Raw genomic sequence first — 25,872 nt, forward strand, 5'->3', positions numbered from 1 at the left:
GAAAATCACTAAAGACCAATCTGTTTGAAAAGGCATACCCTACTGATCCAACTTAAGTGTCTGAACTCAGCAGCACAACGAAACCAAAACTTGCAATGAACAATATATTACTCTTCTTCTCTCGATTCTCTAATGTGACTGTAATATCATCACTCTGTATTTGTTTCATCACCGGAGGTGGCTAACACCTCAGGGTACTATGTAAGCCACATTGAGCCTGCAAATAAGTGGGAAAATGTGGGGTACAAATGTAACAAATAAATAAATAAAATGATATGACATATTCTAGAACCTTCACAGAATCCAAAACAAAGGGGTCCTTTTACCAAACTGCAGTAAAAAGTGGCCTTAGTGCATGCTTACATGGGTCATTCCAGAGCACTAAGACCATTTTTTTCCACATGGGTAAAATGGCTGAAGTTTTGCTTTTTTCTATTAACAGCCACATGGTAATTTTCCCATTAGTGTAGGTGTAGTGTAGGGCTCATGCGCTAATCACGCACTTATAGGTTAGCCTGCAGCAACATAGCTGCGCTAACCGATTAGTGCCGAACACACCTACTCTTGGTCCCTAGACCCACCCAGTGTAAAAAAAAACAAAATCTAATTTTTAGCATGAGTGTAGTGCATGCTGATGCCAAAATGACCACGGGATGCCTGAGTGCACCCCACAGAAAGGCATTTTAAGCTATGGTAAGCACCCATTAGTGCTCACCACAGCTTAGCCAAAGGACCCCAAAGGCACAACATCAGATATGAAAGGTTCCTCAAGTAAGGGCCCAGTGTAGCTGGCTATTTTGAGCAGAATCCAGATAAAGCTTCTGGTGATTTTGCTTTTTGGAATAGAGAGGTGTGGTAGCTGTGTTAGTCCACTTTTAAAGGTAATCAATAGAAATAAAACAAAATAAAACATGGAAAAGAAAATAAGATGATCCCTTTTTTATTGGACATAACAATACATTTCTTGATTAGCTTTTGAAGGTTGCCCTTCTTCGTCAGATTGGAAATAAGCAAATGTGGTAGATGACAGTATATATAAGTGAAACATCAAAGCGTTCCACAGACAGTCTAACAGGATGGGGGTGGATAGGTGAGAGACAGGAAGAGGGACAGGTGAGATATGCATGGAGACAGGAGGGTGACAAAGCAGTACTTTTTCAAAGCAGTATAATTTTATGGTTTATAATGGTCTAGAAAACCCAGATCTTTGTTAAGTCCTGTCTGGTGGGTGTCAAAATATTTAATCATTCTGACTTCAAAGGTCTTATGTTCCTGTATTGTTTTAAAAGATTCTTACCATGAAGTCACTGGTACAGAGTTCTGGTTTTGTAAAGTGCTGCCCCACAGGCGTGACATCTTTATTAGTACTGGCATTTTTCATATGGTGTCTATGTCTTTTTTGGAATAAAAGCTGTTACCTACTGGCTTTTACCTTTTACATTTAAGGATTTGTTTACTTGTGCAGCATATGCATTTTACGATGAGGCTGTCTGTTGAAGACATCAAAATGTTCAAGGCCAGTCTAGCACTACATGAAGATGTGATACTTTCTCATACACTTCTCTCAATAATCTAATTTTCAACCATCTTTATTATATTTCATATATACTTACCTCCCAATCTTGATTTCTTTTTTTTTTCTAGACCTTCACAGCACACTCTCTATATTTTCCTAATTCACACTTGTTCTATCTAATGTGAACCTGCTGCCATTTCACATTGATTTTGCCACCAAAGCACCTTCACATTTCTTCCAAGAACTTGCCTCTGTTTTTATGATGACTCTACTGTCATTTTCACTGATCATTGATTACGCCATCTAAGACTGACTCTACCTGACTAATTTCTCTATAGTACAGACGTTTTGAAAACATACTATATAAAGGATGAATACAAATACAAATCAATTTAGGACAGCATGAGGGAGGGGGAGCAGCATTTGGCACTGTATTAGAAAAAAGCTCAGTACTATCTGGCATTATGGATGTGATTCCACAAGTATGGTACAGAGGAAGTGCTCAAACTTTCATCACATAAAATAGAGAACTGCAGTAGTGGTACAGCAAGTGACCATATGTTTATGCTAATTAAATTTCTTTATACCGCATTTTTTCTGAACAAGCGGGTCAAGGTGGTGTACCACTGCTACCTTTACCTGTGCAGAACTCCCAAGATAGGATCCCCATGCTGAATAACCTGGCAAAGAAGAGTTGAATTTCTAAGTCTCAGGAAAAAGGAATCTTCAAAATCATCAGAATTTAGCCCCATACAAATCCAGGAGTGTTCAACAGCTGGAAGCAAGAGCATGCCAAGGTTGGCTCACGTTTCCTGTGTGGGAAGCAGAGAAAACAACACTAAAGTGAACATTCTTGCACACACAATCACATTTTCAAGATATTTTTCTACTTATGCAAATGAACCCCATAGAAAAATATAACTATTAGGGGTGGGTAACGCTTAAGAATTTTAATCGCGATCAATCACATGAGTAAATCTTTTAATCACAAGATTAATCACATGATTAAAAAGGCACACATTTTGGCCTTTAAAGGGGGTTGATTCTGTATATCGCGTCTAAAAAATTGACGCTGAAATCAGTGCTAATTAATAATTAGATTATTGAGAGAAGTATTATACAATTGGTGCCTAGATTTAGGCGCCGATTATGGAATACACCTAGTTCATATTTCGGTGCCTAAATCTACATGCATCCATTTACACTAACGAAAACTTGGCGTAAATCCCTATGTGTAGATTTAGGCGCACTGGGCTATATTCTATAACTACATGTGTAAAATTCAGAATGCCCATTTCCCTGCCTATAACTATGCCCCTTTTTGCCTGCGCATATTAGAAGTTCGGCACACATCATTACAGAATATGCATAGCGACTTGTGTGCCTAAATTCTAATCAGTACAAATTAGCATTCATTATTGCCGATTACGTTACTGTGCATTGTTATAGAATCCTAGCCAATTTTGGTGTGGATCTCTAGGCACGCTATATAAAATCTGGGAGAAGTGTAATTCCAACAAAATGTAACTTAAACTGTCAAAAGTGTCATATGCCTTTGCAACATGTAATACTGAAACTGAAGTGAAATGCAATAAGTAGAAGGAAAAAAATAGCAAAATATTTTTCTGCAACCTGAGAAGTTGTTTCTGATCCTGAATGTACTTTCCATTGATTTTCAAATCTACTGATACAATTGTAGAAGGGAAAATAAACTTCCGGAAATTACTAAAAACTTACCTGTTTAAAAAGGCATACCCTACCGATCCACCTTAAATGCCTGAACTCTGCAACACTACGAAATCAAAGCACATAATGGACATAATATAACTCTTCCGCTTTACGATTCCATAATGTGTCTGTTCCACTTGAACCTTACCCTACCCCAACATCATATTGTATTTGTTCGTACCGGAGTTGGCGATATCCTCTCCGGTACTATGTAAGCCATATTGAGACTGCAAATAGGTGGGGAAATGTGGGATACAAATGTAACAAATAAAAATAAATAAATAAGTTATAAAAGATTCCATTTGGGAATGCTATATGAAGTTCCAGTATCTATGGGTAAAACAGGCATGCATACACCATGCAAACAATGTGAGAGTGGAGACTGGTTCATTCTCAGCAAAGACAGAATTAGTAAGTGATATTCAGCCACCATCAGAGAACTATGCAGAGAACAACAGGGCAGCAGAAAGTCTGTCCTACCTTAAACCACCAAGCTATCCAGAAATTAACACTATTTGCTAGTGTTAGTCACCCAAGTAATACTCAGCATGGCTGTTGCGGGATTCTGCTCAGCTCAGCATCCCCCCTCCCCCCGCATTTACCTTCACAGCTGAGCTCCAGATTTTTCTCCTTCCTCGCTGCCTCAAAGTCTTAGTCTTCTCCTGCATGGCCAGGCTCTGATTTCAAGTCCCACGAGACTTCCACAACTTTCTGCATGGTAGGACTCAAGTATATGTACAGCCCAGTCATACAGGGGAAGACAAAGACTTTGAGGCAGCAAGGAAGGAGAAAAATCCGGAGCTCCGATATAAAGGTAAACGCAGAGGCGGGGGGGGGGGGGGGGCAATGCATTAAAAAATGTTGCGGTATTAAAATGAGCTTGCGGTGTTAAAAAATGAACATGTTAATCACATTACTAACATGTTAATTACCAACCCCTAATTATTATTATATATAACACATAACTCAAGCAAAGATTTGTCTGGTATCTCTGGAAAATTGAGCTTCATCTAGAAGCTTGAGAATTATCCACGTGTCTAGGTATCTTTGTAAAATGTAGCTTGAAACAAGCAAAACTGTTTTCTGTAAGTCCACTGTTCTCAAATCTGACATTTCAAGATTTTGTAGAAATTTGTCCAGCCTTGGTGTAATGCTAACTAAATTTCCTACAACAACAGGGATAACCTGATGTGGCTTGGTCCAGAGTTTTCCCATTTCTATTGTCAGGTCTTGATACCAATTCTTTCCCTTTAATTTTTGTGTCCCCTGGTACCACAATGTTGATAAAAATCACATTATTTTTTCTGATAACCATATATTGGGTGTATTATGTTCCAAAAATTGGTCCATTGAATTCAAAACCCTATAAAATTTTGACTTTTTCATTTTCTATTACTTTTTCTATATTGTGGTTATACTGGTATTTGTTGGCTCTAAAGTTGTACCTCTTGCATAAGCTCCAGTGGATCATTGTGGCTACCGTCATGATGCTGTGGCAATTTTTTTTAAAAATTTGTATCCCATGCTTTCCCACTCATGGCAGGCTCAATACAGCTTAGGTACTTAATTGTACCTGGGGCAATGGAGGGTTAAGTGACTTGCCCAGAGTCACAAGGAGCTGCCTGTGCCTGCAGTGGGAATTGAACCCAGCTCCCCAGGACCAAAGTCCACCACTCTAACCACTAGGACACTCCTCCACTCCACTAAGCAAGTGGTCAATGATTATGTCTTTTTCATTCCATAATCTATATTTCCTATTAGTCAAAATATGTTGCATATTTACTTGCATACAGTTGGGGCCCTTAGTTTACTAAGCTGTGCTGTACACATGCTAACTTTTTAGCGCACACTAATGATAGAGACACCCATTATATTCATATGAATGTCTCTAGCATTAGCACGCACTAATTATTAGCGTGCGCTAAAATATTTGCACGCCTACAGCATGACTTAGTAAACAGGACCCTAAGGGTGTCTTTTACTAAGGTGCGCTCACGTTTTTAGTACGCACTAAAATTGTGGGCATGCTAAATGTTAGAGACGCCCATAGGAATGCATTAGCATCTGTAATGTATAGCATGCCCACAATTTTAGCACATGCCAAAAACTTAAGTATGCCTTAATAAAAGACCCTCTGAGGGCCCCTTTTACTATGCCACATGGGTGCCTACGCGTGCCCAACGTGTGCCAAACTGGAGTTACCGCATGACTACCATGTGGCTCTTGTGGTAATTTCATTTTTGGCATGCGTCCGATACGCACATCTGAAAAATATTTTTTATTTTCTGGCATGCGTGGAGGGGCATAATCGAATGGGCTGCCCAAGTTTTCCTGAGGACGTCCCCGCAGGACGTCCCCGCGAAGGGGCGGGGAAACCTGTATTATCAAAACAAGATGGGCGGCCATCTTTCGTTTCGATAATATGGTCGGGGACACCCAAATCTCAACATTTAGGTCAACCTTGGAGATGGTCGTCTTTAGAGATGGTCGTCCCCGATTTTCAGCGATAATGGAAACCGAGGACACCCATCTCAGAAACGACCAAATCCAAGCCATTTGGTCGTGGGAGGAGCCAGCATTCGCAGTGCACTGGTCCCCCTCACATGCCAGGACACCAACCGGGCACCCTAGGGCGCACTGCAGTGGACTTCAGAAAAAGCTCCCAGGTGCATAGCTCCCCCCACAACTGTACACCACTACCATAGCCCTTAGGGATGAAGGGGGCACCTAGATGTGGGCACAGTGGGTTTGTGGTGGATTTCGGAGGGCTCACATTTACCATCACAAGTGTAACAGGTAGGCGGGGATGGGCCTGGGTCCACTTGCCTGAAGTGCACTGCAGTACCCACTAAAACTGCTCCAGGGACCTGCACACTGCTGTCATGGAGCTGGGTATGAAATTTGAAGCTGGCATAGAGGCTGGAAAATATATTTAAAATTTTTTTAGGGTGGGAGGGGGTTAGTGACCACTGGGGTAGTAAGGGGAGGTCATCCTCGACTCCCTCCGGTGGTCATCTGGTCATTTAGGGCACATTTTTGTGGCTTGGTTGTAAAAAAAACGGACTAAGTAAAGTTGTCCAAGTGTTCATCAGGGACACCCTTCTTTTTTCCATTATCAGCCGAGGACGCCAATATGTTAAGCACGCCCCAGTCCCGCCTTCGCTATGCTTCTGACACGCCCCCGTGAACTTTGGTCATCCCCGTGATGGAAAGCAGTTGAGGACGCCCAAAATCGGCTTTTGATTATGAAGATTTGGGCGCCCTTCTCTTTCGAAAATAAGCCTGATAGCGGACATCCGCCAAGTGGCATTTGACGCGCATAGGTCATTACCACCCAAATTCTTTACCACTAGGTCTATGGCTGATGGTAAGGTCTCAGACCCAAAATGGACGTGCAGCAATTTTGATTTTGCCGCACGTCCATTTTCGGGAAAAAAAAGAGGGCTATTTTACAACTGCGCTGAAAAAATGATTCTGCATACGTCCAAAACCTGCACCTACACTACCGCAAGCCATTTTCAGTGTGTCTTTGTAAAAGGACCCCCAAATTTGTAAAGCTTGTTCCTGAGCTGAAAAAAATTAATCCTTCCATCTCCTTCTTGAGTGTTCCTAGCCATAGATATAACCAATTCCTGGTGCTGTCTGTATTATTTTCAGTTTCTCTAAGATATTTAGGGCACATTTTTGTGGCTTGGTTGTAAAAAAAACGGACCAAGTAAAGTCGTCCAAGTGTTCATCAGGGACACCCTTCTTTTTTCCATTATCAGCCCTCTAAGATATTGCCTATGTAAGGTCTTGTATTTCCAGTTAGCCAAACAATTTTCCAGTTGTTCACTTCTACATTCATTTTGCATCTCTTTCCTGTTGATGATGTTCTCCCTTGGTGAGAGGAGGGGGTAAGCAGAATGAGGAAAGAGTGGACAGAATCCTAATTTACAAATGATACTATGATTGAACTACTTATCAACTGCAGCCATCCCATCTGATGTACCTGTCTGATGAAGAGATCACTAGGGATGTCTCATACTGAGGTGAACTTTTTATCTTCAGTCATACTACAGATCTAGCTTTCTTAGGCTTATTCATCCATCCGTAACTTGGAAATTAATTTGAAAAGGAAACATTGATTCCTTTGAATATTTTAATTTTGCAGCTATCAGGCTCATAAATTAGACTCATAAATCTAGTCAAATGAATGGCAGGTCTAAATTTATAAGCCTAATTTTTCATTTCCTATATTATGATGATGTTTTAGCTGAACACGTGAAAGTATTTTCGAAAGAATGTCCAAGTCAGAGTAGAGATATCCAGCTCATAATGTCTAAAACAGATGTCCATTTCACATGTTGGAAAATAAGTGAACTGGAAGTCTTTGTACTGAGGATGTTCAGCGTGAACAGCCATTTCATAAATTGGAACATCCAACATATGTACAGCAACAAAGCAGAGACTAGGATGCCTGTCTGGCAGCATTCTTAGAAGAATGGCCACATTAACTCCCCTGCAGAGCAGAGGAGCAACCTAGTGGTTACTACAGTGGAGTCCAATCCAAGGGACCCAGGGTGAAATCTCACTTTTATTTTGTAATTATGAGGCCTCCAGGAACAGAAAAATACTTACTGTACCTGAATGTATACCACGTCGATAGTGGCTTATATATTTAGGTATTTTTCTGTTTCTGGAGAACTCAAAATTAAAAATAAAAGTTGGTTTGAACCTGGTTCCCTTGGTTTAATGTCCACTACACTAACCACTATGCTATTCCTCAGACTTGCTTCCTACTTTGCAAAGAATGCTCATAATACCTGAAGCTGTCATAGAGCCTGGTATCCTCTTTCAGTTTTACTTTCAGGGGAGAGGAAGGGGAACAGCAATCACTAGGGGATTAAAGAGGTGTCATGTTTTAATCCCTCCAGTGGTCAGCTGCTCAATCAGAGCACCTTTTGTACCCTAGACGTGACTGAAACAGGTCTAACTTAAGATGTCCTTCCCGTTCAGTTATCACTGTTGGTCACCCTGGTTTTGGGCCCTCCCTAATCCCATCCAAACATGCCCACAACACACTCCTTTGTTATTTGGATGCACGGCAGTGTTGGAAGTCCCTTTTCTGCCTTTGTAAAATCTGGATTTGGATGTTTCAAGCACATGGACAATCATTTGGGCATTTTGAGATGTTCATATTCTTTCATAATAAGCTCCTTAGGCTCCTAAATTTGGCTGAAATTAGGGCACATATTTAAGAGCTCGGCTTGTATTTTTTTTTTACTATTGGAACAACGGAAAATAATGGCCAATAAAGAACTTATGGCCTATCAAGTCTGTCCATCCAAAAAAACTGCTCAGCTCTACAATCTCTTCTTCTCTCTCAGAAATCCTCTATGCTTGTCCGATGCTTTACTGAATTCAGTTACTGTCCTTGGCTCCACTTGGAAGCTGTTCCACATATTCTCCCTCATTTCCATAAAGAAATATTTTCTTAGATTACTTCTAAATTTATCCTTTTTCTTTTTGTTTTGTTTATAATTTTCAATATACTTTTTCATATAGAAAATATACAGAAACAAAAGATCACATTAATGAGGATCAAAGAATATAAAGAAGAAACTTACAAAGAAAAAGGATTTAGATCATACATCCAAATCCACTTTCAACATGCCTATTATTAAAGACTTCATAAGCACTTCTTAAGATACTTATGTATGAGAAAATGTTCAAACTGGGAAGGGTTGATAATATATATCAAACATTATTAACTTTGATTAAACATTTACAGGGAAACTCTACAATGAAAGAAGCTCCAATGGTAATTGTTTGATCCTTCAGTTTTAGAAATTCCGTTTGATGAAGTTGAGTTACCTTGGCCCTGGAAAAAAATCCAGATTGACTACAAAACAGAGTCAACGGAAGGAAGATTTAGGGCTCATTTTTAAACAAAAACAAAACATGCCATAAGGAGGCCGAAGGACATTTTTCTATCAGAAACCTCCAAGTTGCAATTTCCCATATCCCGATTTTAGACACTTTGCTCCACATTTCATCCAAATTTCAAAAGGGTATGTTGGGGGCATGTTTTGGGCAGGACATATGCGGCACCAAAAGATAACACATTTTTCTGCAATAATGGAACAAAATGAAAAGGTCTAGACCTGTTTCAATCATGACTAAGTGATGAAAAGTTATCCTAAATGACCAAATGAACATTGGAGGGATTAAGGCATAACCCCGTTACTTCCCCAGTGGTCGATGATTCTCTCCCAGCCCCCTAAGATATGACAGTGATAGTACATACCAGGTTCTATGACAGCTTCACATATCAAAGTCACTCCTACTAGAGCCGCAGGAAGGTCCCAGAAGTAGCCTAATGGTCAGTGCTAGTGGACTGTAGAGAAGGGATCTTAGGCTCATATCCCACTCTAACTGGTACACTTGTGGTGAAATATGTGAGCCCTACAAGAAACACTAAGGGGCCCTTTTACAAAGGCGTGTAAGGGCCTACACGTGGCCAGCATGCGCCAAATTGGCATTACTGCCTGGCTACCATGTGTCCCGGGTGGTAATTCTGAATTTGGTGTGTGCCAAAAATACATGGTAGAAAATATTTTTTTATTTTCTAAGGTGTGGCATTTACCTGGCTATAAAAGGCAGTGGATGCTTGCTGCATGCCTACTGCCCAGGTAGCGCATGAGACCTTACAGTTAAGTCAATGTGTAGCAGTAAGGTTTCAAGCTGAAATGGACGTGCACTGGTTTTTATTTTCCATTTCTGGCCTGGCACACATCCAAAAGATGCGCTTGCAGTGCCGCAGGCCACGTTTTGCTGCTGCTTAGTAAAAGGGCTCATAAATACCTACTGTACCTACATATAGATAACACCTGCAAGCTTGAGAGCTATTGTAGAGATGTACAGTGAGGTATAGTAGGTATTTTTCTGCTCCTGGAGCTCTCACCATAGAATATAAAGGGGTTATGATGAGATGTGTACATGGGACCTTTTATGTGAAGTCCACTGCAGTGTCCTCTAGGCTTCCCCACTACTCTGCTGGAATGTCTGTGTGGTCAGTCTACTAAAGAATGATAGCCTCCAGACATCCCAACGGCTGGTTTGTGGGCATTTTTCTTTTGGACGTTTTATTTTCCAAAATGGTCCTAAAAGAAAAACATACTGAGCACAAAATGTCTAGGAAAAGGGTGATTTTCAAACCTAAAAGACAGACTTTTTTTCTGCTTCAAAAATGGCTATGTTCACCACTTGATTTTGGGACGTTTCTAGCAAAATGTCCAAAATCAGACTTAGACATTTTATGGAAAATCCCCCTTTTAAGTATTTTCTTTTTTTTCCTGGCCAGTTGAGATGCCATCAAGAGTATGACCCTACTAACTCTCTTCACGCTCATCCTTTAACCCCTTGTTCCAGAGCTTAGTGCTTACCACAGCTTAGGAAAAGGGCCACCAAAACAGATATACAGTACTTCAACTAAAGTTATTTAAATCTTGATACCTGGCTAAGTTAAATTTCATCCATATCTCTTTTATTACCTGATCTAGAGGTTCTTTTATTAAAGGGCATTAATCCCTTACTGTGTGGTTGGTGCATGCTAAGCCTTCCCAGCACCAACCACTACCTTCCCCTCCCTGTGACAACTCGCTCTTTTACAGAGGCAACAAGAAATCACTACCTTCCCCTCTGTGCATCCCATCCACTCCCTCACTTGCTCACTCTGCCGGGCCACTGACTCCTCGACTCAGTAGCTGCAAACAATAAGAAACAGGACCATAGCTCTCTGCACACCACTGTCGGCTTTGCAGGTTGCTTCCCCTATGATGTAACTTCCTTTTGGAGTGAAAGGATCAACAAAGCTGCCAGTGGTGCACAGAGGGATATGGTTCTGCGGTTTGTCATTGTTTTCAGCTACCAAGTCGAGGAGTCTGTGGCTCAGCAGGCAGCAAGAGCAAGTAAGGGAGCTGGGATGCACTGAGGAGAAGGTTGTGAATTCTACTTCTTATTGAGTATTAGCCCAGTGGAGGAGTGAATGATGGGAGGGGGTAGAGTAGATGGGGTAATGGTGCTTCTGGTGGTTGATGTGGGGGGGGGGGGTGAGGAGAGAGGAGATGGAGCAATTGTGTATATGTCTAGATCCTCTTTACAGTTGTTCATTGGCCCTATATTCTTAATAAAATTGGTTGTGAATGTCAGCAAAGGATTGAGAACCTTTTGTACAATTTTGGAGACCACACCTCCAAAAAGATATAAACAAGATGGAGTCAGTCCTAAGGGTGGCTACTAAAAAGGTCCATCATCTTCATAGAGTGTATAGGGACAGATTTAAAGATCTCAATATGGATACTTTGGAAGAAAGGAGGGAGAGGGGAGATATGATAGAGACATTTAAATACCTACATGGCATAAATGCACAGGAGGATAGTCTCTTTGAATTGAAAGAAAGCTCTGGAATGGATGAAGGGGAAAGGATACTAAGGAGGGGCACAGGAGAAAAGTGAAAGGAGACTAAGGAGTAACCTGAAGAAATAATTCATGAAACAGTGGTGAATTCATGGAACGGCCTCCAGGTGGAGGTGATGGAGATGAAAACTGTATCTGAATTCAAGAAAGCATGAGACAAGTACATGGAGGGGCATAATCGAAAGGGACACCCATGTTTTTCTGAGGACGTCCTCGCAGGACATCCCCGTGAAGGGGCAGGGAAACCCGTAGTATTGAAACAAGATGGACATCCATCTTTCGTTTCGATAATACGGTCAGGATTGCCCAAATCTGGAAATTTAGGATGACCTTAGAGATGGTCATCCTTAGATTTGGTTGTTTCTGATTTTCGGTGATAATGGAAACTGAGGAAGCCCATCTCAGAAATGAACAAATCCAAGCCCTTTGGTCATGGGAGGAGCCAGCATTCATAGTGCACTGGTCCCCCTGACATGCCAGGACACCAACTGGGCACTCTAAGGGGCACTGCAGTGGACTTCAGAAATTACTCCTAGGTGCATAGCTCCCTTACTGTGTGTGCTGAGCCCCCCCAAAACCCACTACCCACAACTGTACACCACTACCATAGCCCTTATGGGTGAAGCGGGGCACCTAGATGTGGGTACAGTGGGTTTCTGGTGGGTTTTGGAGGGCTCATATTTACCACCACAAGTGTAACAAGTGTGGGGGGGGGGATGGGCCTGGGACCGCCTGTCTGAAGTGTACTGCACTCACTAAAACTGTTCCAAGGACCTGCATACTGCTGTGATGGACCTGAGTATGACATTTGAGGCTGGGAAAAATATATTTAAAGAATGTTTTGAGGGTGGGAGGGGGTTAGTGACCACTGGGGGAGTAAGGGGAGGTCATCCCTGATTCCCTCCAGTGGTCATCTGGTCAGTTTGGGCACCTTTTCGTGGCTTGGTCATAACAAAAAAAGGACCAAGTAAAATCATCCAAGTGCTCGTCAGGGACGCCCTTCTTTTTTCGATTATAGGTCGAGGATGCCCATGTGTTAGGCAGGCCCAGTCCCGCCTTTGCTACACCTCCAACACGCCCCTGGGAACTTTGGTCATCACCACGATAGAAAGCAGTTGGGGACGCCCAAAATCAGCTTTCAATTATGCCGATTTGGATGACCCTGTGAGGACGCCCATCTTCCAATTTGTGTCGAAAGATGGGCGTCCTTCTCTTTCGAAAATAAGCCTGATAGGATCTCTAAGGGACAGGAAGGAATAGTAGATGACATGGATAGGCAGACTGGATTGGTCATTGGGTCTTTATCTGCCTTCATTTTTCTATGTTTCTATGAATACTGGTGGTGGCTGGGGATTGAGGATCATGGGAACAAGGAGAAGAAGGAGGAGGAGGAAGGTATACAAAATGAGGACCTCAATCCTCTTCCTTCTTCTCCTTTCTAACCTGATGATCCTGGTCTTCCATCTAGAGCCCACAACTCTTAACCCATATTCCCTATATAAGGAAGCTGTATCATTTCTATAAACCTTTCAAAGAATAAGACAAAGTTTATAGAATTTGTTTAAATCTAACAGTTTTAATATAGAAATATGGTAAATGATCAGGGTCACAATAAACAAATAAGCCATGAAAAGTGTTTTGCAGACCTAATCAGAGCAAAGTGTAATGCATTTTCTACAGTCTTTAATATTAAAATAGTCAAAAAAATTGGAAATTGGAAATCACATTTTCACACCCAAAATAATGCATTTTTAAAAATGGGCTGTCAGTATATGGGCTGTGTCAGTATTGCCGTGCGGTAGCCACTAGCATGGCTTAGTAAACTGGGGGGTTACGATGATGGAACACATTCACCCCGGATTCTATATAGCATGGCTTAAGTTGCGCACACATATCCAGTCGTATTCTGGATTTGTACGTGCAATTTAATTAGATAACAAGCCAACCAGTGCTGATAATTGACAATCAACAAGTAATTATTGACTCTTATCAGCATTAAATAGAATTTATATGCACAACGGTCTAACAGTATTCTCACGTGATGTGCGTAAATTCTAAGTCACATAGTTGAAAGAGGGCATTGCCATGGGCATTGAATGGGCTGGTCATAGACATTTCTAAAATTTATGCACGTGGTTATAGAATACACCCAGTCCACACCTAATTTAGACATCAAGATTTACACCAAGTTTTACTTGGCATAACTGCGCTCAACGTATTCGATAAAGTACGTTTAAATTAAGGCGTACTTTATAGAACATGCTTAGACATGTTTTATTTCATTTGTCTATATATCATGCCAATTTTTTTAGGCATGATATATAGAATCTAGGCATCAGTGTTTGGAAATTGCTATTATAAAATCTTATTCAGTTCCTATAAAGCATGGGCTTTAGGAAGCAAAAGTTAATATAGATGAGCAGAAAAACAAATTCTTGAATATCACTATGATCAGGTAAATTCCTTTGAAAAAGAATGAGTTGATTATTTTCATATAAAGTGTTGCTTTCACATCTAAAGTGTGATGTTCTGACACAAGATTCATAATTTCAGTAAAGTACATAGCTGAAGCAACAAGAAGAGAGCTGAATGACAGACCCAATCATTAGGTTGTGAAACAGCTATCTACTGTCTAGTGCTGTCACTCTGGTGGCAACTATATGTAGCAGAATAAACATTTGTTATAGATTGATAGAATTATATTTATCTTAGAACAATTTAAATGCATTTTAGGCATCTAGTTGTCAGATAATATTAGCACAATGCTAGTAATTACCTGACTGCAAGTTTGAAATGTGATAACCAAATATAAATTGTTTTAATATTATTTACTGCATTAAATACTCTTAAGTTGTTATATATTTTCATGTTATTTAAGAATGTTAATTTGCTCAAATTATCAAATTGCCAATTTCTTGTATCTATGGGTTTCTACTTTAGGTTCTGTTCTAGTCTTTCTTTCAAATTGTTTTATACTAGAGTCTGTGTGATGTCTTTTATTATTAGTAAAAATGGCTACTGTTCCTCATCAGGAGCCCAGATGCACTTCGTTCTCTACGCGCTCTACTCAGTTCTATTTGCCACACCTCAAAAAAGATATAGCAGAAAAGTGCAATCACATTATTACAGGAATCATTCAGCTCCTTGCGAGGAAAAACTAAACAGATTTGGGCTCTTAGGCTCAAAGAACAGACAAGTGAGAGGGGATACAATAGAGTTTTGCATAATTGTGTGAGTTGGGTAAAAGGTTAATAGGAAATGACTATTTATAGTATCAAATAGTGCAAGGATTAGAAGGCACTCTGTGAAAGTGACTAGCATCTAGACTGGGGTGGGCAACCATGGTCCTTGAGGACTGCAACCCTCATGTTTTCATCATTTCCCCAATGAATATGCATGAGGTCTATTTGCAAGCAATACTTCCGTTGTATGGAAATAGACCTCATACGTATTCATTGGGTTCAGGCCCTCAAGGACCAAGTTTGCCCAGCCCCGATCTACACAGACTTAGGTGTCTGTAAATCTTATCTCTGGGAAAGAGCAATATGCAACAGACTTTCCCATTGGAAACTGCTGGCCATTTCCAAGTGATTCAGAGTGGCCACTGTTGGCATTTTTGCTCTTAGGTTCTGATATAGTTCATCTAAAATAGGAACAAGTAGTCTTGGGAGCTCTATCATGCCAATATTACTTTAATTTTATTTTTATATATAATACAACCTACAAATAATTCAGTTTTCTCTAGGACCAATAAGAGGACTAGAACTCTTATTTGTTTTAACATTTTATTTCTTCTACATTTGGATTAAAACTGTTTTAATCCAAATAACTGTTCTTATTATGATCCTCTGAGTGAAACACTGTCAAGACAACTTTTAAAGTGATTTTCATAAGTAAAAATACCATTTTTGATCATCCTGATCCCAGGTTCAAAATAGTGCTAGTGATGTCTGGCAGTAATTTCATGGTACTGACGCTAGGGTCCTGGGATCATGGCTATCAGGAGCAACCTGGTCATCACTCTTGCTCACATTAGATCCTAGTGTCCTTTGATAAAGCCAGGGATGGTTCTGGTGATGGAGGTGGTGTGGGGTCTTGTGGAGAGGCCCTTAAATAGTTTCTTTAAGCCAGGGAGGTCAGGTGGGAGTTTTCATGTCGAGGTGGTGAGATTTTTATCTTGGGGCATGGAGGGGGTCAGGGGGTTCAAATGACTGTCAGGGGTTGAGGGCAAGGATGATTAGATTTCTTGGAGGGGGCAAGGTGCATCATTGTCAGGGGTAATTGGGAGGAATGATGCTCATGAATTCACATCAGGGAACAGTGATTTTAAAAAGCACATGTGGGATGTATGGTAACACATTTTCTTTACCCAGGTGCAGCTTTTTTAAATTAATGCTCTCTCTAGGTATAGGGCGCCTTCAATCTGCAGTCCTGCACCTATTTTACAAGAGACTCACTGGGTACTATGGGGCTCATTTTCGAAAGAGAAAAACATCCAAAAAGTGTCACAAAACATTTGGATGTTTTTCTTCTCAAAACGTCTAAATCAGTATTTTTGAAACCTATTTTGCAGACGTTTGTCTATGCAATTTGTCTGCAGTGCATCCAAATCACAAGGGGGCATGCTGGGGGTGTTTTGAAGGCAGGAATAGGGCATGCCTAACACTTGGACATTTTACAGTCATAATGGAACAAAACAAAAACTCCAGGACTAAAACCAAGATGTTTTTGGTCTAGACATGTGTTCAGAACAAATAAGGCGCAAAAAGGTGCCCTCAATGACCAGATGTTCACTGGAGGGAATCAGGGGTGACCTCCTAATTCCCCTACAGTGGTCACTGACCCCCCTCCCACCCTCCAAAATAGTGAATAAAAATATGCCTTACCAGTCTCTATGACAGCCTCAGATGTAAAAGTCAGGTCTATTAGAGCAGCATGCAGGTCTCTGGAGTGTAGTGGTCAGTGCAGTACTTGTGGTGGAAACTGTGACCCCTCCCAAAGTCACCAAAGCATTACTGTACCCACATGTAGGTGCCCCTTCACCTATAAGGGCTATTGTAATAGTGTATAGTGGGGGAAAGTGTGTTTTGGGTGAGTTTGGGATGGCTCAGGGACAAGATAAGGAAGCAAAAGTGAGATGTACGCCTAGAAGCATTTTCATGAAGTGCGTAGAAGTGCCCTCTAGGGTGTCCCATTGCTCTCCTGGGATGTCTGGGGGACCAGTCTGCTAAAAATGCAGGCTCCTCCTACATCCCAATGGCATGATTTTATGCATTTTTAACTTGTGCATTCTTTTTTGAGAATAGCCTGAAAAGATAAACACGCAAAGCATAAAACCTTGATCAAAATGGAATTTTTGAAAAAACATTAGCCATTTTTCTTTTTTAAAAAATGGGTATATTTCCTATTTGGATTTTAGACTTTAGCGCAAAACATCCAAAAACCAACTTAGATGCACTATCAAAAATGCCTCTCCACGTGAGTAAGATGACTAAAACCCACTGCCACAACTAAAGCATAGTTTTACCTATAGAAATGGCCTTCAAAATTTGTCCTCTCTGTTACTGACATAAAGCACATTAGGTTTCTCTATAACTCATTTCCATTTATCTTTGTTTTACGCAAGTGATAGTTAGTGGTATGTTACAAAAATACAGAATCCATGAAAAGAGCTTAGAAAATTGAATATTGGAAAATACTGTTAGGAGACAGTCATTAATCACATCCACTTATTCACCTTCCAACTGTCATTGTTAAACATTCATGGCCTATTAAAGGAGTGAATGGTGAAAGCAGATACGATTTTACTATCTATTATTAAATATCTATTATTGTGGAACATATTTCTTTTTCTAAGGAACTGTAATGCATTTTCCCTTTACTTAGATTAAGTCAATGGTTAATAAGAATATCCAAATCTATTCTACTTTTGGCAGTAATCTGCCAATAAATTAATCCATTAAATTAAGAATTAATCAGATATACATGAAGCCTGATTTTGTGCAGGTTATCTTGGTAGAAAAAATAATATCTAAGACTGTTCACAATTTACAGAGTAATTTACATAAGCCATACTAAACATGGAGCTATTTATAGAATACCTATAACACTTTGGGGAATACATGTGTAGTTTGTAGTACATAGAGGGAAAATAGCCATTTTCCAAAGAGATAGATCATTTTACAAAGAAGTAGACTGATAGGTAGCATTTCTTTGTTGGCCAAAGCTGCTGAATCTTTGATGGTTGTATAATTATAGGAATTATTTATTTATTAGGATTTATTTACCACCTTTTCGAAGGAACTCATTCAAGGTGGTGTCCAGCAAGAACAACTCAAATATAAGCTATAAACAATTACAGCAGTTAAAATAAAAGAACACTTGGCTAGGTTTAATTTGATGGATTCTAGGCAACCTGTTTGCTTACTCTTCTACCTGAACTTAGAAGATTGTCTATGGATAAGGATATTCCTTGTTCTCTTCATGCAACTGGACTTAACATCCACTTTTGGGGGTCCTTTTACTAAGGTGCGCTGAAAAAGCCTGCGGTAGTGTAGACACGTGTTATGGGCACACACAGAATTCTTTTTTAGTGCACCTACAAAAAAATGCCTTTTTTTTTGCCGAAAACAGACATGCGGCATTGACCTAGCGGTAAGGTCTCACACAATAACTGGGCAGTCTACGTACGTCAAATGCCACTCGATGTGTGTAGCTGCAGCCTGCCAGAAAATAAAAAATATTTTTCAGACACTCGTAGCAGACATGCACCAAAATTGAAATTACCGCAAGGGCCACGTGGTAACTGGGCGGCAACTCCAATTTGGCACATGTTGGGCGCACATAGGCGCCTACGCAGCTTAGTAACAGAGCACCTTGATTTGGTAGTTCATGCACTGCTTTTGTCAAAATTAGATCATAATGGTTTATTTGGTCCAGTTTTGTCATGGTTTGGGGGGTTTTGACAAGTCATGCATATTCAGTTAAGATGTTGCAAAAACTGTCTAATTTCTGGTCTCCTGGGTATGGGGTTCCACAGGAATCCCCCCCTTTCCCCAATTCTATGTAATGTTTTTTTTTCCAGTTCCCTTGTGTTCTTCTTCAGGATTTAGGTCTGACAGTGAATAAAACAGCTATTTTATGGGGGGGGGGGGGGGGGGGGGAAGGAACTATCCACCTCAACTGATGGTGTTATCTTGGATGGCATTTTGATTCTTCAGTTCTATTATACAGTCTGTGTGGAGAGAAATTGATTTGGAGGGTTCTTCCCAGGTTCATCAGGTCATGTTCTCAGTATTTGGGAAATTATGATTTTTGTGTCAGGTCCAAACCTATTTCTCTGTTGACTGTAAGGTTATCAATAGAAATCAAACAAAATAAAACATGGAAAAGAAAATAAGATGATACCTTTTTTATTGGGCATAATTTAATACATTTCTTGATTAGCTTTCGAAGGTTGCCCTTCTTCGTCAGATCGGAAATATGCAAATGTGGTAGCAGATAGTATATATAAGAGAAACATCAAAGCATTACTTTGACAGTCTGACAGAGTGGGAAGATGGGGGTGGGTAGGAGGTATGCATGGTGACATCAAAGCATTTCATTGATATTCTAACAGAATGGGTGTTGGTAGGTGAGAGGAAGGTAATAAACAGAGAAATACAGCTTTATGGTTTATAATGGGTTAGAAAACCCAGATCCTTATTAAGTCCTGTTTGTTGGGTGTCAAAATATATTTCTAACCCATTATAAACCATAAAGCTGTATTTCTCTGTTTATTACCCTCCTCTCACCTACCAACACCCATTCTGTTAGAATATCAATGAAATGCTTTGATGTCCCTATGCATACTCCACCCTCCCACTCTGTCAGACTAACACGGCTACCACACCTCTCTACTCTGTTGACTGTAGAAAGTGGTGTATGCGTTTGTGTTCTCCAGATTTGATTATATTGTAATTCTCTTTATTTAGGTTGTACCAAGATGCTTTTGGTCAGATTGCAGCTTTTACAAAGCACAACAACCAGATTGATTTTGAACAAAACTAAAATTTGATAGTGTGACTCTGTTTTTGATTAAATTGCACATGCTACTTATTGAGAAGCCCTTGCTTATATGATGACATTGAGAATGACTGATTTTGGTCACAGTTTGTGATTCTATTACTCATTTGGGGGTCCTTTTAATAAGGTGCGCCGAAAAATGGACTGGACTAGTGTAAGCACGTAGCGGACGCATGTCAAAAATGAAATTAAAACAAGGGCCACACGGTAGCCAGGTGGTAACTCCAAAGTGATGCGTGTTGGGCGCGTGTAGGTGCCTGCGTGGCTTAATAAAAGGGCCCCATGGTCTCTACTCAAAAGAAGCTGTTTAGTACTGTTTTCCCATCTTTGTGGAATTCGTTGCTGACATCTGAGGAGTGAGCGACATTATTTTAAATTTAGAAAATGATTTAAATCTTGATTGTTTAACAAGTATTTTAGTTGATTATTTTTCTTTTCTTCTCTATTTTGTTTGCTATGCCCCCACTCTATTGATGGATTTTGTATATTTATAAACTGTACTGAGCTCAGGGTTGAGACAGTATATTAGATCGTATTTAAAATTAAAATGAACTTAAATATGTTAAAAAAGAGCAGCATAACTCTGAACTTTGAATTTGTACATAGTGGCACTCACAGGTACAAGGGGCTGATTTTGCAACCTGCATGTGTAAGTGCCATCTTGTATATGCATAAGTGCTGGATTTTAGAAAACTGGATGTCAAACAAGAAATGAGTATGATTCCCAAGAAGGAGACTGTGGTATTTAAGGTTAATGAGATGTTAAGAATATCCAGCCTGATATTCAAAGAGGTGTATTTTCAAAGCACATAGACTTACAAAGTTCCATAGACACCTATGGAACTTTGTAAGTCTAAGTGCTTTGAAAATGAGCCCTATGGTGACTTAAATGGCTTGGAGAGGCTCCTGGCCATTTAAATCATTTGTTCATGCGAATATTCACTTAATATTCACGGTTAGGGCCTGAGCCAAAACTGGCTAACTTGTGGGTGCACCAGGGACAGAGCTGGCACTTATTCGGCTAAGTGCTGATATTTAGCCCTTAAGGGAGAGATTCTATATGCAGCTCCTAAAAAATACACGTGGAAAACACTATCAACTAAGCATATTCTATAAGTGGCACCTAGATTTAGTTGATATCCCAGCACCTAAAACTACACAACTCTATTTACACCAATGAACACTTGGAGTAAACCCCAGTGTGTAGATTTATGGCACACAGGGCCATATTCTGTAACTACACGTGTACATTTCAGAACACCCATGAAATGCCCATTTCCCTGCCTATAACCACACCTATTTTTGCCTGTGCACGTTAGAAGTTAGGCACACTGCATTACAGAACACATATAGCAAGTTGTGCGCATAAATGGTAATTATTGCCAATTAGTGTTCATTATTACTTGTTAAGAGCTGTTAACAATGTTGATTAGCTTGATAAGCCAATTAAATTACGCTTGGATTTTGGCACGGATGTCTATATAGAATCCGGCAGTAACTGCATAATATAACCACATAAATTGGGCTGAACAAAACCTGTTCCGGGGCAGAGGGAGCTGCAGCGAACGATCGAAGTTCGCGAAGTCGGAGCCCACAGGCACGCCGCGGCACCCCCCAGCGGCGGGCACCCGGGGCAGACCGCCCCCCCCCCCTTGGTACGCCACTGATGGAGATTGGACTGCCAATGGCGCCGGTGCCTATTTTATACGTGACAGATCATGTGAAAAATAAGCAGAAGTCTGTTTGGTGGAGCGGTTGCTCCCCTGGTGACCCACCTAGCTACATCTTTGTTCTATATAGCTTCATAATCTTTCCCCTAGTTTTGGCTCTTTTTTAAGGGTGAAAAACTGATTCTTGGTTACCCATTCCATTTTCCTCATGGTTTATAGATCTTTGCCCAATGTTGGCAGCACAGTTGCCTTGAGCAAAGTGCTGGGAAAACTCCCAACTGTTAACTTAGGGGTCCTTTTACTAAGGTGTATTAATAGATTTGGGGGCCCTTTCACTAAGCCCTACAAGCACCTATGTGTGCCCAACATGTGCCAAAATGGAGTTACCACCTGGCTACCGCGTGGCTCTTGTGGTAATTTCATTTTTGGCACACGTATCAGACATGCCCAAGTGGCATTTGATGCGTGAAGGTCTCAGTAAGGTCTCAGACCCAAAATGGATGTGCAGCAATTTTCATTTTGCCACACGTCTATTTTTGGCAAAAATTTTTAAAAGGTATTTTTTGTAGGTGCGCTGAAAAAATTCTGCATGCACCCAAAACACCCGTTTACACTACCGCATGCCATTTTTCAGCGCACCTTAGTAAAAGGACCCCTTAACGCGCTAAACAGATTAGAGCATGCTTAATGATGACACCCATAGGAATATAATGATCATCTCATCATTTAGCACACGCTAAATCCATTAGTGCACCTTAGTAAAAGGACCCATTAGATATTTTGCAACCAGCATGGGTTAACTTTTACCATGAACCTGCATTAGCTACAAAACCTTAATACAGTTTAGTAAATAGGTCCTTAAAAATAAAATCATATTGCCATACAATTATTATTCTGAACTAAGGATAGGACTAGCCATAGTTTTAGACAAATCTAACATTCACCGACATTTCTCTTTTCCCATTCATCATTTCTTCTTGTAACCTCTTTTTCCTGAAAACTGTACTGCTACAGTTTTGCTTATAAAAATTTTCAAGGTTAAAAATATTAGGACAAAGCAAGCCTGAGGCAACTTCTGATAAGCATCCTAAATTTTCTCTTTTAAGAGAATTCTTCTATGCTCAGAGAATTAATTAGGCAAGAGAATATTAACGACTATCATTATTATTATTAAAGGAATGCTATGCATACCTAAAGACCATTGAAAGTTATAAGTGAAATAAAAAACAAAGCATGACAAACAATGAAGAAACAATATGAGTGTAATTTTATACAGTGGTGCCTAAATGTAGGCGCTATGAAGAAGTGCAATTACCACCTAATTCTATAAAAGCTGCCATAAATTGCATGCACTAAATTTGTGTATGCAATTTAATTGAATAGCAAGCCAATTAATGCCAATTGGCTTTCTAACAAGCAATTATTGGCACTAATTATATTTAATTGGACTTTATGCACATGAATTTAGGTGCAGGATCCACACCTTAATTTTACCCATGATCAGAAAAAAGGGTGTGGAGATGGGAGGGGTAAGGGCCGAATGGGTGCGTTCCTAGCATTTATGTGCATTGTTATAGAATAAGGGGGAATACAGCCTAATTTAGGTGTATATATTTGCACCACATTTCAGTTGGTGCAAATGGCCGTACCTACAGTTAGGCATGACTCACAGGCATAAATGCTATTTTATAAGCATGACTTATAGAATAATGCTTTTTGGCACCATATATGGAATCTAGCCCTTAGCATCAATTCTATAACAGAATTAAGGAGCATCTAACCCATTATAGAATGTTAATGCAAAGCAGCTTTGGAACATTGACACTTAAGCATGACAGTTCACACCAGGCCAATGGTAAACTCAAGCAGGCTCACTTAAATATGTGTCTTGCAATACACGCATCTGATACTTTTCTATAGGGTGCATGTAGTGCTAGGTGGATGCCCATAATATGCCCCTCCGTCCACTAGTACAACCCAGTCCTTGTGACACGCCAAGCAACTAGTGCACCGATTTTACAGAATAGCACCTAACACACATTTTTATTGAATTTGGTTTCAGCAGCATAAATGCAGATGCCTTAAGTTAGCACAGGTTAGATGCTATTTTATAAAGTGTGGATACCATTTATATGCATAGTTTTCTCCATGCTGATTTTTCAGCGCAATTTACTGAATCAAGTCCAAGGTGCCTAGATTTAGGCACCCTTTATAGACTTGCCCTTATTATAAATTGTGGGGACATTTCCATATATGGTGCTCAAAATTTGGTAATCAATTAATCAATTATGGATCTAATGAATGTAAGCTGGTGTTGGAAATCTGATTACATTTATCATTTACAACAGAATATCCTGTATGACACCAAATGTTGTGTTGTTTCTAAAAACGTTTTAATTCTTTAACTTGCAGTGCTCAGTAATGCCTTTTGAACTATATGTAATGGAGTAGGTACTCAGCCGCCAAACATCACAGCACTTACCCTTCCTTCCGTTCCTCGCTCAACGGGGTATATAAATCCTGTGCTGACAATAATCAATGATATCGTGAACAAAACGTTTTCCACTTATCTTAGCTGGTTAGATGAATGTGCGGTCTGCTATTACTCCATATTACCCGTGATTAGTGCATCGTGATTAAAACCAACATTTGGTGCCAGAGAAAATTGGTGCTAAACGTGTTTTTATAAAGAGAAACCCCTGTGAGTAAAACAGGGAAGCACCTATTTTGGCACAGAGGTTAGTGAAGAGAACTGCACCTCTAGGGGGAGGACAGACATGGAGGTCTGGGTCTTTGGTTGGGTCTGGCAGCTGGGGAAAAGCCCACTGGGACATCTGTCTGAAAAGTGATAAGATGGATTGCAGCCCTGGGTTATTCTGCCAAGTGGGATGGGTCAGAACTGCTGGGCACTAGAAATCCAGTGGAAGGAAGGACTACAGAGTGAGTTATAGTGTGCATGTGGATTTTGTGGTCAAACTATTTTGGAAGCTGAAAAGGTGGTGGCAGAACCCCCTAGCCTTCCAGGAATTAGCCTGGGCCTGGCCTACACCCAGCTCATCAGAACTAACCCTTTTTGTAGATCCTGGTCTAGGTATCTATCCTGAAGAATTTAGCTGGCATCCAAAACTGTTTGAGTGGACCAGGGTTACATACATATATGCTCAGATGCAGCATAGGAGTATTCTGGTTATTTGCAAGTATATTTGGCACCTAAAAGATGACCCCCCACATTATAGAATTACTCTATGCAGATAGTTTCAGGCTAAAGATTAGAGGTGGACATTTAACACATTATTAATGCAATCAATGCATGCAAATTCTAATGTGAACAAATTTATTTAATGCATATTTTGCATATTCAATATTTTTAACATAGGGTTGTGGAGTGAACCTGAGTCCAAAGTGTGTGGGCAAGAGAATCCCCCCTCCCCCATCCAGCATTTGGGTAAAAATACATCTAACCACCCCAACAATATCCATAGAGTGCAGTGGTTGATTGAAGATGGTAATCAGGGACAGAGAAACAAGCAGACAGCCATAAGATGAGGGAAGCCCCTATGATGTCAGCTGGGGGGCTTTCAGCATAGAGGGGCAGTTTGAGGGAAGGCAAGTAAGCTGCAGGAGGAAGGTGAACCCAGAATCAGAGCACTGCAGGGGAAAGGTGACAGGGGGACAGTGGATCCAACAAGTACTGCAGGGGAAAGGAGAGAGTACAGTAGCGGGATTCATGAGCATGCACAGAATATGGACATTTACTGAAAGACTGCTCTGCGCATATGCTAGATGGTTTCCCTACCGAGATGCTTGCTGAATTTACGTGAATCTCATTTGCATGTGATTTTCTTTGAGCATCACTCACTATTTCAAAATCGGTAAGTTGTAACATGGATCTAAACACACTCGGTTTTAAACGGAGACTTTTGAGCATCGGCCCCTCAGTAACTTAAAAGAGGGTCATAACACCTAATTATATGACAAAGGTTGACTTTCACAGAAAGGAGACCTACTTCCATATTTACTTGGTCTAATATCACCTACAGATTGATATTAGGAAAGTCTACCCAGGGAATAGGAATGTCTATAATAAACAGCAATGATTAAAAAAAAAACCTGCTTGACTAATTATTAGAAGAAGAATTTCTAGTGCATACTTTCTCCTAGCTGAAAGCACAAATATATGAAAATGTTTAGAATGGCACATGTTAATAAAGCAAGTACCAAGAACATTTCTAGAAAAATGCGTATTCAGGCATGCTAGTCTGTAGTTACAGGGATGTGAATAGTAATGAAAACAAGGACCACAGAGATAGAATTCAGAGCTTTATCAATGCAGTGGTAGGCTTTAACAGATTTGACAGTTACATTTTCTTTGGCTAACTTACAGTTTAATCCTTCATTTTATGTTATAGTGATAGAATTATCAGCTTTCAGCTT

General features: G+C 40.2%; 1 protein-coding gene across 1 annotated transcript in view; it reads right to left on the bottom strand.

Moving 5' to 3' along the window:
- Nucleotides 1-25,872, bottom strand: part of HTR2C (5-hydroxytryptamine receptor 2C) — a 563,983-nt gene that overhangs the window by 288,663 nt on the left and 249,448 nt on the right. The window contains exon 3 of the mRNA XM_030210426.1: nt 2,156-2,328. The gene's annotated coding sequence lies outside the window, so the exon portion shown is untranslated. The remainder of the gene's footprint in view (nt 1-2,155; nt 2,329-25,872) is intronic.

This window comes from Microcaecilia unicolor, chromosome 7 (assembly GCF_901765095.1).
Source record: "Microcaecilia unicolor chromosome 7, aMicUni1.1, whole genome shotgun sequence".
Classification (NCBI taxonomy): domain Eukaryota; kingdom Metazoa; phylum Chordata; class Amphibia; order Gymnophiona; family Siphonopidae; genus Microcaecilia; species Microcaecilia unicolor.